The following is a 12,108-nucleotide window of genomic DNA, read 5'->3' as shown; positions in this document are numbered from 1 at the left end:
TTCTATGTATAGTTTTCCTCGATCTGCGAGCATTTGGTACAAGATCCTGTGGTAAATATCCTCCAGAGTACTCCATCATGAGGTTATCTACTAGAATTCTTCCTGAAACATTCAGTGGACAAGGGATGGGCTATAGATGTCATTTATCCGGACTTCTGTGAAGCCTTTGACATGGTGCCCCACAACATCCTTTTCTAAATTGAAAGAATGGATTCCATGTAGGTGGATGAGGAATTGGTTAGCTGGTCACATCCAGAGGGTTGTGGTCAATGGCTCAGAGTCCCAATGGACATCAGTGACAACTGGTGTCCTTCAGGAGCCTGTACTAGGACCAGTAGTATTTAATACCTGTGCTAATGACACAGACAAAAGAGATCAAGGGCACCCTCAGCAGGTTTGCACGTGACCCCAAGCTGAGGGTGCAGTGACACACATGAAGGATGAGGCCATCCAGAGGGACCTGAACAAGCTCCAAAAGTGGCCCCTGGAAATCTCATGAGGTTTGACAAGGCCAAAGGCTGGTGGTGCACCTGGGTCAGAGCAACCCCCAGGATCAATCCAGGCTGGGGATGAGCAGCCCAGGAGAGAAGGACTTGGGGATGCTGGTGGGGAAGAGGCTGGACATTACCCAGCACAGAAACCTCCCGTGCCCTGGGCTGATCCCACAGTGGGGGCAGCAGGGCAGCAGGGAATTCTGCCCCTCTGCCCCCTCAGGTGAGACCTCACCTGCAGAGCTGCCTCCAGCCCTGGGGGCCCAGCACAACCAGGACATGGAGCTGCTGGAGCAAATCCAGGGGAGGCATCAATATGATGAGGGGGATGGAGCAGCTCTACTGTGAAGAAAGGCTGGGAGAATTGGGATTGTTCAGCCTGGAGAAGAGAAGGCTCCAGGGTGACCTGACTGTGGCCTTCCAGGACCTGAAAGAGCTACAAGGAAGACAGAGAGAGACTATTTAGAAGGGCCTAGAGTGAGAGGACAAGGGGGAATGGCTTTACATTGACAGAGGGTAGAGTTAGATGGGATCCTGGGAAGAAATTCTTGTCTGTGAGGGTGGTGAGGCTCTGGCACAGGTTGTCCAGAGAAACTGTGGCTGCCCCATCCCTGGAAGGCCAGGTTGGACAGGTCTTGGACCAACCTGGTTAGTGGAAGGTATCCCAGCTCATGGTAGGGGGTAGAATGGGATGAGCTTTAAGATCTCTTTCAACCCAAACTATTCTGTGATTCTATTAGGAAGAGAGTAAGTCAGATAAGAAAGTTCCTAAAGCTGTGTTCTGAACTCAAAAGAAACATTCTAATTAAACGAACATTGGAAATAAAAATAATTCCTGGATGTAATTCAGTTTTTTTCCTTGATGGTGCATGAGTGTTTGAGACACCTTTGTAATCAGCAATATACATTAACACCTAAATACGTAACAAAAATAACTTTGGACAAAATTCAATTGCTCCTATTTAGAGTTCCTTCAGGAACAGCCTCTTAAGCATTCTTACATCATTTTTTTCCAACAATTTTATCTCCTTTTGGGGTTTTATAGACTAATTTACACATTTTTAAGTATGCCTATGAAACTAGCCTTCTTAAAAAAATAAAAAAAATATTGCTACCTTCTAACAATCCATTTTTGTTTCCCATCCTAGTGTTTCTGAAATATAGTTAGGTCAACTTGTTTCAAGAGAAACTGGAACATATAGTTATAATTCTGTTTAATTTGAGTCATAAAAAATCAGAGGTTCTGAGAAACTGAAAAGGAAAGAGTATTTTGAAGGTTTTTTGTTGTTGTTGTTTGTTTTTCTTTTAATTGACACTTTCTTAAATTTAGTGTGGCAAGTAAAAACTTTAATTTTGACAAACCATTTTTTATTATTGACAAAGCATTTTTTATTATGACTTCTTTTTCCAACAGCTAATTTATCATCTTTTCCACCTATAATTTACATTTCTCTTCAATGTTAATCTGGTATAGTTTCAGTGTCTTCCTTTATGGTGAACTTGCCTCTGGCTGTCGCAAGAGAGGAGCCTCGAAGAAAAGATACAAGGACTCCCTGAAACAACATCTCAGCCTCGGCCATACTGATCATCATAACTGTTGTTGTCCTAGTTAGGACAGCTGAGATCAGTTCATCATGGTGGGTGTAACCCAAAACTGTGTATTCTATAACCTTCCATGTCATTTCCCAGAAACTAGACTATTGTTGTCAATAGACTATTCGCACCCTCTGCCCATAGAGCCTGACTTCTCAGGCTATAAACTAGGTGTTAAGAGACCTGTGAGATAGGAGGATGTTTCTGTCCTCACACCCTTTGTGAAACTCCCCGCCCTGAGGGGAGCACTGAACATTCCTGCCTGAACTGGAGGATATATAATCTTGGAGTTTTGGAACATTTTTCAACCCACTCGTGGGATCCAGAGGACGGCTGCATCTCATCGCTCTCAACCAGACTTAGACCACCACTGGACTGTGATCACCACTTCTGGCCAGACTGCAGCAGCTCTCGCACCAGCAGGTTCTTCCCCTCTCCCTTTACTTTGGACTCAAACAGGGCCCAAGGAACACCACTTTGCTCATGCCCCAGGGTACTGGGTTATACATTTGGGTTTTTGTGGGTTGAGACCAATTGCTTGTTTGTATTATTGTACTTACTGTATTATTTTAATAAATTGTTATTCTGACTTATAATCTCTCCTTTGAGTTGAGTTCATTCCCCCTGCTGGTTAACTTTTAAACCAGCACACTGGTCTACTCTGGCCTCCAATCGGGAGGCCTGGAGACACACCATCTATAACGCTGCTGCTTCCTTTGAGAACGCATGCAGGATCACTCTCGAGGAGAAAAGACAATGCAGAAAGAATCGTATCCTGTTGAATACACCACCTAAGGAGTCTTTCTGCTGTGCCTTTTGCAATCGGACATGACTATCTTGTATTGGCCTCATAAGCCACCAGCGTGCCTGTAACAAACGTGGATAGAGCCTTCCTAAATCTTCGTTCGCAAAGCCCAGCCATGATAGTTTCAGTGAATGAGTTGTGGTATCTATCTATAAAATCACAGTTTAAAAAAGGTTTATTACCTATAACATTTCCCTACCTTTCTTTGTGTTCTGCAGTGGTACATCCCCTACACAACCCTCATTTAAAGAAAAATTCAAAACTAAATTTAAAGTTTTGGAGCGAGTAAATTTCTATACAGTAGTAACTATAACCACAGTTTTCAGAATGCGAAGATTAACTAATTTAAAAAAAATCAAGAATAAAGCACGATTAAGTATTTTGCAGAATAATTTTACACTTTAAAATAAGGCCAGTAAAAAAGGTAATAACATCATTATCCTCTGTGAGAGGAAAGTACAGGGGCAACCTTTACACTGTAAAGTTTATATATCAATCCAATACATGTATTTAATCCTTTATGTGCTATGCACACTTTGTAAGGTGGTTTTCCATCAAGAGAGCATTATTAGACTAAAAAATTATTTTCAATTGTTTTACCTAGAAACTAATAGAAAATTAGTAAAAGAATTATGACATCAATTTCATCACAGCCTAATGGAAGCTTCTAGAGAGAGTATAAAGGTGCTTCTTTACTTCAGAGGATTTTAAATAGGTTAGGGGCTTTACAAGAATCTTTTTAACAGTATCTTCTGGCATTCACGGTGATATTTGTGACATTGTTTCATACCTTTTTTTTGGTATTTTTAGATATTTTCTATCCCTATTTCAGTTTTGAAAACCCATAAAATAGATGATACAGAGAAGTTCCACTCTGCATAGGTGTCTACAGCCTGCCTTGCAAAATATTTATGTTTTTGTTATAGCTGCTGAAAAGTTATTACAATTTTCTCTGTAGAGTCACACTTCCAACACTGGACTATGTCAGTATTTCCTGATGTTCTATTTACCTGTTTAAAAGCATATTTAATGGCTTTTCATCGGATGTAATTTAAATCTAATATAATTTTGGCATAACATAGCCAAGCCCTTTCTTATTAGTTTTAGAAGGGTTGGTACTTTAGAAGTTTTAATATAAATTGAATCAGATTTTTCATTTTTAATTACTTTTAATGAATACCTATATGAAAACCGTCATTCCATTGAGTAGCTTACCATTTAATTTTACACTGTAGAAGTATGACTATTCCTAATGTTTCCAATTAACCTTATTAAAGTAATTGTCTATTTACATAACAAGCATTTGACAAATAATTTTTAAACTCTAGTTGAAAACAAAATCTTACTAGAAGATGAATCAACTTGTGAATCATTTTTCATTACAAACAATGCTCCAAAAACCTCAGCTTCACAAGTAAGCTTCAATTATCTGGCATTAGACTGTAATCTCTAATGACTGATTTGTTAAAATAGTGTAGGTGGGCACGTGGCAAGAAGTTCAATTATTTTCTGAGCAAGTCTGAACCTAAATCAGTAAATTACCATTATTTTCCTTCACATATCCCCAAATCACCGTATTCTTTCAAAATGCAGTTGCTTATGCATTTCAAAATAGAGTGAGTGTAGGGTTACATTATTTTCATGTGAGTAAACAGTCATGGCACATGTTTTTAAAAATGTTTTTAGACCAACAAGTCTTGGAGGATATGATGCTGGATGTTTTAAAATGCTGACAACAGATGGTTATATTTGTTTACATGTCTGTATTTGACATACACAGGGTGAAGCATATTCAATTATGGCCCATCTATATAAATCCCATTTAAACTATCATAAAAAGTTGTCTGTGGGACTCCAGTGCCATTACATTGCATAAGTGCACATACCTTTATGTACTACATAAAGGTAACTCCTACTCTCTGCTAATAACTTTCAAATTCACACTCATAGTTGCTCATAAATATATTCATGTTTTACAGTTAATGAATTTTGTTAGATTTGATCACAGGAACAACTAGCACTGTAAACAGGAGAATGGATTAATAATGAATGGATGGCCTAATAAAAGATTAACTGAACATCTGTTATTCACTATAGAAATCACTATGTTAATTATAACCATACATATATCCTTAGTCTAAATATTCATACATTTGTTTATAGTATATGCAGAAGAACAAGAGAAAAGATCTGGTAAACTACAAGTTGGTCAATGTCATCTGACAGCTCTATTATCTCAGGGCACATGCACTCAGGTCGTTCTTCATGTTTGACAGAGAGTTATATGCCCTGCACCAAAAACATGTCTTAGAACTGGAGTTTGTATTTATGGCAGCTGATCCAGACAATGCCACCTTTGCTTGATGATCACATCAAATAAGACCTATCCAAGCAGGTCTGTGCATTTTCCACAACTATGTTTAGCAGCTAAGGATTTGCCTTCCAGTCTACACTCTTAATCTGTACTATAATCTAGAGCTGTGGGTGCTACAATTCCTGTAAAAATGTCCATTTTTGCTGAGAAATAGGAGGAGGTTTTTTCTCTGTTAGAGCACTGAAACCAGAACTAAGCATTGTAAACTCCTAATTTTAGATTTGGGCAAAGGCTTTTTTCACCTTTCACTCTTTTCCTAATTTTGGTGTATGGCTTTGCAGTATTATTCTGAAGCTCCCTTAAATATTAAGTATCACTGACAAAACAAATAGAAAAGATGAGAAGAGAGCAGATTAATTTCTCTCTAACAATGAAAACTGCTGGTATGGAAAAGAATATTGCTTTTAAGTAAACTCTAAAAACTTCATGAGAGTAATGACTGTAAACGTAAAAAGCTCTGCTAGGTACATGAAAGGATAATATAGAATACATTTTCAGAGCCAGATGCCACCTTACTGCCTTGTGTAGAAGGTAAAATGAAACCTGACGAGGTTACAAAATGCCCATTTGCCCACTGGAATGTTTTATATAAATTTCTAGTACGTCAAGTCCTTGGAATTTTAGACTGCCAGACTGTTTTCTTTTAGATTATTTTAATCCAAAGGGATCTGGTTCTTGTGCTCTCAGACTGTTGTCACACAAAGCAAAGCACCGTAAGTGGAGATGATCAAGAGATTTTTTTTTTTAAAAAATACACTCCTGATTCAAACTAAAACACTCATCCAGATGACCTACAGAAATAATTGTATATTATTTAATACATCAGAATAAATGCAATCCAGGAGAATATCCTGGGTATTCATATACAAATGTGACAGGACTGTGAGTTTTCTTGAGATATTCTATGAATATGAAGGGAATTCATTTGTAATGCAGACTAGTGTATATTAGAGTATTATCTCATTATATTGAGCTTCAGGCCCAAGCAGTGTTTTTTCGGGTTTTGCACACACAGGCAGTGAGTCTGATGCAATATCCTTCTCCACCTCTGTATAACACTTGATCACAAAAGTGTATCCACATGAAAAAATACCGCTTATAACTTCAAAGGAGTAGCTACACTACTGAATGTACCTCTGGATCTTCCTTCTAAAAAGTTCTTTGACTTTTTCAAACTTCTCACTTGGTCTGTGGTATAAAAACAACCGCTGATGACTCAATTTGTTTTCTTTCATTTTTCAGAAAAATTGTCACATGAATTGTTCAAGTTCCAAACAATAAGTCAGTCATAGGATTTTTAACTAGTTCAACGAACAGTGGAGATATCAATATTCTAAACAGTATCAGGGTACTGCACAGCCTTAAGCCATCATGAATTCCTAACACAAATATAATGTTTTAATTCCATGTTCTTGACACAACTACACATAGGGATGGTTGAGCACAGTAGTTCTTACACTAACGAGAAAAAAATCTGAATTACAAATCTCCTCTTTTTTTTTCTAACAGCTGCTTCCTACACAGATGGATCAGACTATGCCACTGTGCGACAAAATTCTAAATGATGAGTGTTTTCTCATTAAACAGTGAGATTTCATTTCAAGATTTAATTTCAAGATTTAATTTATCTTCATTATCTTTTTCACAGGAATACCTGTAAAAAACCTATGGGCAAAACACGGACTAAAAGCAGTTCTCTAAAATTGTGGGGTGGCTGTGTTATCCTAAAGCACCACAATAGCTGCAACTGTCTTATAAGTTTCTGTGTCTACCTAAATGGGTAAAAAAAGTGGGAAGAAGGAAAACAGATACTTTGTCCAGCCATAGTTTTCATGTGTTCTTCCTCTAACCATCCATGTCTCTAGTATGGTTTATCAATTGCTTGGGACTCAGTGTATCTTCAGCAAATCATTAGAATATTTATCTTATAAAAGGAAGAAAGCATGATGTAGACATTACAACTGGATAACCATTATTGAATTTAAAATGCACTCTTTATTATTTATTCAATATAAGCTTGTATGTGCAAAGTATCTTCATCTGCTACCTTTTTAATGCAGAACATGAATGAATTTAATTTCCTCCAAAATCAAACAGTAATTTCTATTTTTAGAACATTAATTTCTTTCCATCATAAAAAAAAAATACTAATCCTTAAGGACTATAGTAATTAATTAATGGGACCCACCTACAAAAGAAGTTTATAATGACTATTGACAACCTAAGTGACTTATTAACCGTACAAACATACATCTTCTTAAAAGCACAATTCATTAAATAGTTCAGTCAGTGTGTCATAAGGAATGCAGCCCTCTGCTCAATATCCCCATAAAATGCAAAAGCAATCTGGAAGGTCTATTTCCTCCTACTATTACACCTTACGAAAGAAAGTTAGCCATCACCAAAGGCTGCTTAATAAAAGCCTCAGCTATATATCCAGTTCTGGTTAAAATACGGAAAAAAAAGAAATATAATAAAGCAACTTGTAAAAAATGCCACATGAAAAATATAGAAAGCACTGTAAGGATCTTGTAACAAATAAATAATACTGCTTTATTTTCACGACAGTTCATTGTCGCAGCAAAATACACTACAGAACAAAAAAGATTTTGAGAATGACACCAAGAAACCATTTAAAAGTATGAGAAAAACTATCATGTGAAACAGAAAAGGCAACAATTTTAATTAGTTGCGCAGAAGTAAGAGAGTGCACGACAAATGTCTGCAAGATAATAAGCAGTGTACAGAAGGCATTCAAAATCTGCTTTTCTTCTCATCTTATAACAGACAATGACTGAAATGTTTAAAGAAGCTGAAAGACAGCAGGTTTGAAATTGAAATGGGATATTTTTCAATCTGCTGAAAATTAGACTGTGAAACTCAATGCAATGCATGAGAAAATTTTTAAGATTAGTAATTCAAGAAAAAAAGCTATTTGAAGTGTGTATGAATAAAAAGACTAAACAGTGCTATACAACCAAATGCTAAGAAGAGTGAAAGAAAATTGGCACGGATATTATACTTCCAACCTGTGAGTTTAAGCCAATCTCTGGTTCTTACTGAATGAAATAAAATCTTCCAAGTAGGGGGGCAAGTTATGCCCCACCTTTTCATGACCCCTTCTGAGACGTATCCAATATTGTTCTCTTACCTAAGGTTTAATCTTTTTCCTCTCTAGGCTTTATGTAACCTCAGCTCAATCACCTACTGCTCTAAACAAGATATTTATTTGGACTGCAAGGAAAACAGACATCCTTTGCCAATAGCCCCAAAATTGTTGTCACTGTTGCTCAGTCTCACCACACATTTGCCGTAGGAAGATTCATGAACAAAATTCTCTCCGTTTTCAATTGACAAATTCATAATTTTTTTACCTCATTAGAGTCTTTGTTTTTTCCAGGCAGTTCCACACAAATTTTTTTTTCTTTTGCGAATGGGGCAAACATTTACTGTGCTTCTGTACTGTTACACAACTTCTACTTTAGTCCCTTTACACAACTTCTATTTTAGGAACATTTTACTGACTTTTCTTCCAATAGCCTTTGATGGCTATTTGCTTGTTTTATTCTTTATTGGTGATCTCCCTTAGGTGTCTTTCAAATTACCCACTTCCTCTCACATTTAAATTAAGCAAAATTCTAGAAGGTTCCCAAAAGATCAATGTACATCCTTCCTCCTTCATTTCTTATCTGAGCTCCTGGTCTAACATAACAATAGTTTTCAGACTTCATCTCTACAATGCTTTCAGGAACAAGCTTCCTAGGACATACTTATATATGTAACTTTCTACTATATTATACAGTTTATTACTACTCCATCAAATACCTTATTGATAATATAATTTGTTAAAACTATGCATAGAGCTAATTTCTATGAAAATTACCCTCACTCTTCCCAAAATAAAAAGGAACGCCTGAGTTAAATTTACAGTGCCCCAAACAGACAATTCTTTCCAACGGAGAAACCATAGTAAGTGTTTATCAACAGAGGCATGGGATGAACACCTGGTGTGGTGCAACTGCATGCAGCCCAGTACATTAAATTTGCCCACTTGGCTCTTGTGATGGCTGGCTTGGAACAACCTATATCTGTGTGAGATAACAATCGATTTTAGCCTTCAAAATAAGACAGCTGTAAGAACACCATCTGTGGGGAATTGTTTCTGGAGTGCTGTACCGCCACACCGCAGCGACGAATGGTTTGGCAGGAGCACTCAGCCACTGCAACACACAAATTCCACATCACAGGACTTTCTGCACCTTCTCCACATATATTTCTTCCTGAAAAGTCACTATAGTCACTATAAATCTGCACCAGGGAGGAGCAAGCCTAGGTCTACGGACAGGCTGGCAATAAGGTGCTGGAAAGCAGTGCCGGGACCCCAGAGAATGGCTGGAGCTGTGTCAGGGAAGGTTCAGGTTGGATCTCAGGAAAAGGTTCTTCCCCCAGAAGGTGGTGGGACACTAAACAGGCCCCACAGGGCAGTGGTCATGTCCCCAAAGCTGCCAGAGCTCAAGAATTGTTTGGACAATGCTCTCAGGGGCAGGGTGGGATTGTTGGGGTGTCCTGTGCAGGGCTAGGAGTTGGACTTGATAATTCTTTGAGTCCCTTCCAGTTCAGGAGATTCAATGATTCTATGGTTTGACTTTGCTGGTAGAGCTGAAGCTGTAGATGATGCATCATGTCAACTGATTGAAATATTATGGCCACTGGCCTTTCCAGTTAAAAGCAACTCTTATGAATAGTTGGGATGATGCCTCAATACACAATCAAAATGTGAGTGGGTGCTCTGCCACATGGCCTCCACCTGTGCAGTTTCCCAACACATTTATGTAGCAGATGTGAATATCATAGGCCATCTATGATGTGGTGGTAGGAAGCAGAGAACTCAGTACAAACATTGGGAACGGGTTGTTTACATTATTAAATGTGTTTGATTAATAACCTTTATTCTTGGAGTGCAAGACATTTAATTATGTCTGACAGAGTTAATGATCCTCAGAATATAAAACCACATGCAAATCAAACCACTAAATCTGAACTCTTTATTGTTTCAAACTTGAATTTTCCTAGTAGGATCTCTGTCATCTCAACTAGTAGAGTGTCAGCTAGCAATATATACTGTGACTAATGTTTCAATTTCCTCCTTTTTCCAGCTGGCTATCTCTGTCTGATAATCACAAGAATGCATATTGTATGTATCTTTCAGTGTTCTGGATTTATTTTTTATTTCCTCTGGAAAAAAATGTCCATTTCATTCTTCAGGGTATTACCATGGACTTTGTCTTGTTCTAAGCTGCTTTAATATAGAATCAGAGGATGTTTTGGGTTTGGGTTGTAAGACACTTTAAAGATTGTCTAGTTCCAACCTCCTGCCTAGGTTTCAAACCTGCCCAGGTTTTTACCTGAGGTAGACTTTCCTCTCCAAATCCTGGTTACTTTATAAGCCTTGAAATGGGAAGTTGTGGGTTTTTTTGCCACTGGATAATCAGTCTTTTCAGACAACCATTGCCAATTAATACCAATTTTGTATTAAATCAAGAATATGCAATCAGTGAAATTGCTAATAATATCTTTTACAACTCACATATTAATTATTTACGTGTGTAGGAGGTCAACAAATCTCAGAAATATTAACAGGATGTTTGTTGAAGTGAATAATAAAATAATAGCTTTGGGAATATGTCTCCTGCAAAATCAATCACCTACCTTAATTGATTTCACAACATAACACTAGATATGAAGAAATCCAAGATAAAAAACCTTGTTCAAGAGAATGATAATGTGATTTTTGGAATTCTTGATGTGTAGAAGAAGAGACGTGCCGTGCAATGAAGTAATTTTAATTTATCTTTTTATGATAAATTCGACAGACTTCTTACATGATTTACAGTGAGTTCAGAATTGAATTACCAAACTTTATGAAGCTGAGGAATTTGTATCAAAGGAATTCTGTGAATTGAGCTAAAGTGATATAACATAAAAGAGTCATATTAAGTCCACCACTGAAAATTCCATACTTCTCCCCGATTTTGAGAGCTCCTTGGTTGCTTCTCACAGCTCAGATCCTTAGGGAGCCTCTGAATACCTACAAAGTGCATCTGATTTATTACCAGATCTTAAATCAGATTTTCTGAAAAGGGCTGATTTTCATTGTCCCTCAAAGAGTAATTGTTCACATTAAACTTGTCTTCTCTCAAATTTCTTTAGCTGCCTCCATGGGTTCTGGTCTCCCCTCAGTGAGCTTGGATCAGTTGTGTGAGAGCTTTACTTTGTTCTGAAGCTGATATAAATACACTTTGCTGATTACCAGGATCATTTGCTAACTATTACATATCTCAATATTTTTGAAAGAATACTGGTGACCCAGGAAACAACTATGATAAAATCACTCCAAAATATTTTCATGAGATTAACTCAGTGGAACTGCCTACATTACCTATGTAATTAACTGAGAGAGTGACCAAAGTTAATGAAATTGAATGTCTTTGGGGACACTTTCCATTGGGTATTTAAGGGACATAACGAGCATTAAGTAGTTAGTTGAGCTGGACTGCATTAGTCCCTGACGCACCAAATTATAGACAAGTATCTAAATGGACCAATTAATTCAGATAAGCTGGATTCAGTACTTACTCACCCTGATCTGAATGAGTGAACTAATCTTTCACATGCAAATGGAATTGGATTCTTGAGTTTTACTTGAGTTTTTATCTTCTGAGTAATGGTTGGCTTCCAAATGCAGCAATAATTTGAGATTTTAAGAATTACGCTGCTCTTAGTTAAAGAACCAACTCATGCACAAAATAAACCCCCCAAAATTTGGCTCGTGAGTCTCTCCTTAG

The 12,108-nt window shown here is 37.4% G+C and overlaps 1 protein-coding gene across 1 annotated transcript in view; it reads right to left on the bottom strand.

Moving 5' to 3' along the window:
• Positions 1–12,108, bottom strand: part of EDIL3 (EGF like repeats and discoidin domains 3) — a 224,243-nt gene that overhangs the window by 97,626 nt on the left and 114,509 nt on the right. The window lies entirely within an intron of this gene.

Source organism: Manacus vitellinus, unplaced genomic scaffold (genome assembly GCF_001715985.3).
Source record: "Manacus vitellinus isolate BGI_N305 unplaced genomic scaffold, ASM171598v3 scaffold_23_pilon, whole genome shotgun sequence".
Taxonomy (NCBI): Eukaryota; Metazoa; Chordata; class Aves; order Passeriformes; family Pipridae; genus Manacus; species Manacus vitellinus.
The sequence above is the reverse complement of the archived record's forward strand: the minus strand, read 5'-3'. Positions and strand labels throughout refer to the sequence as shown.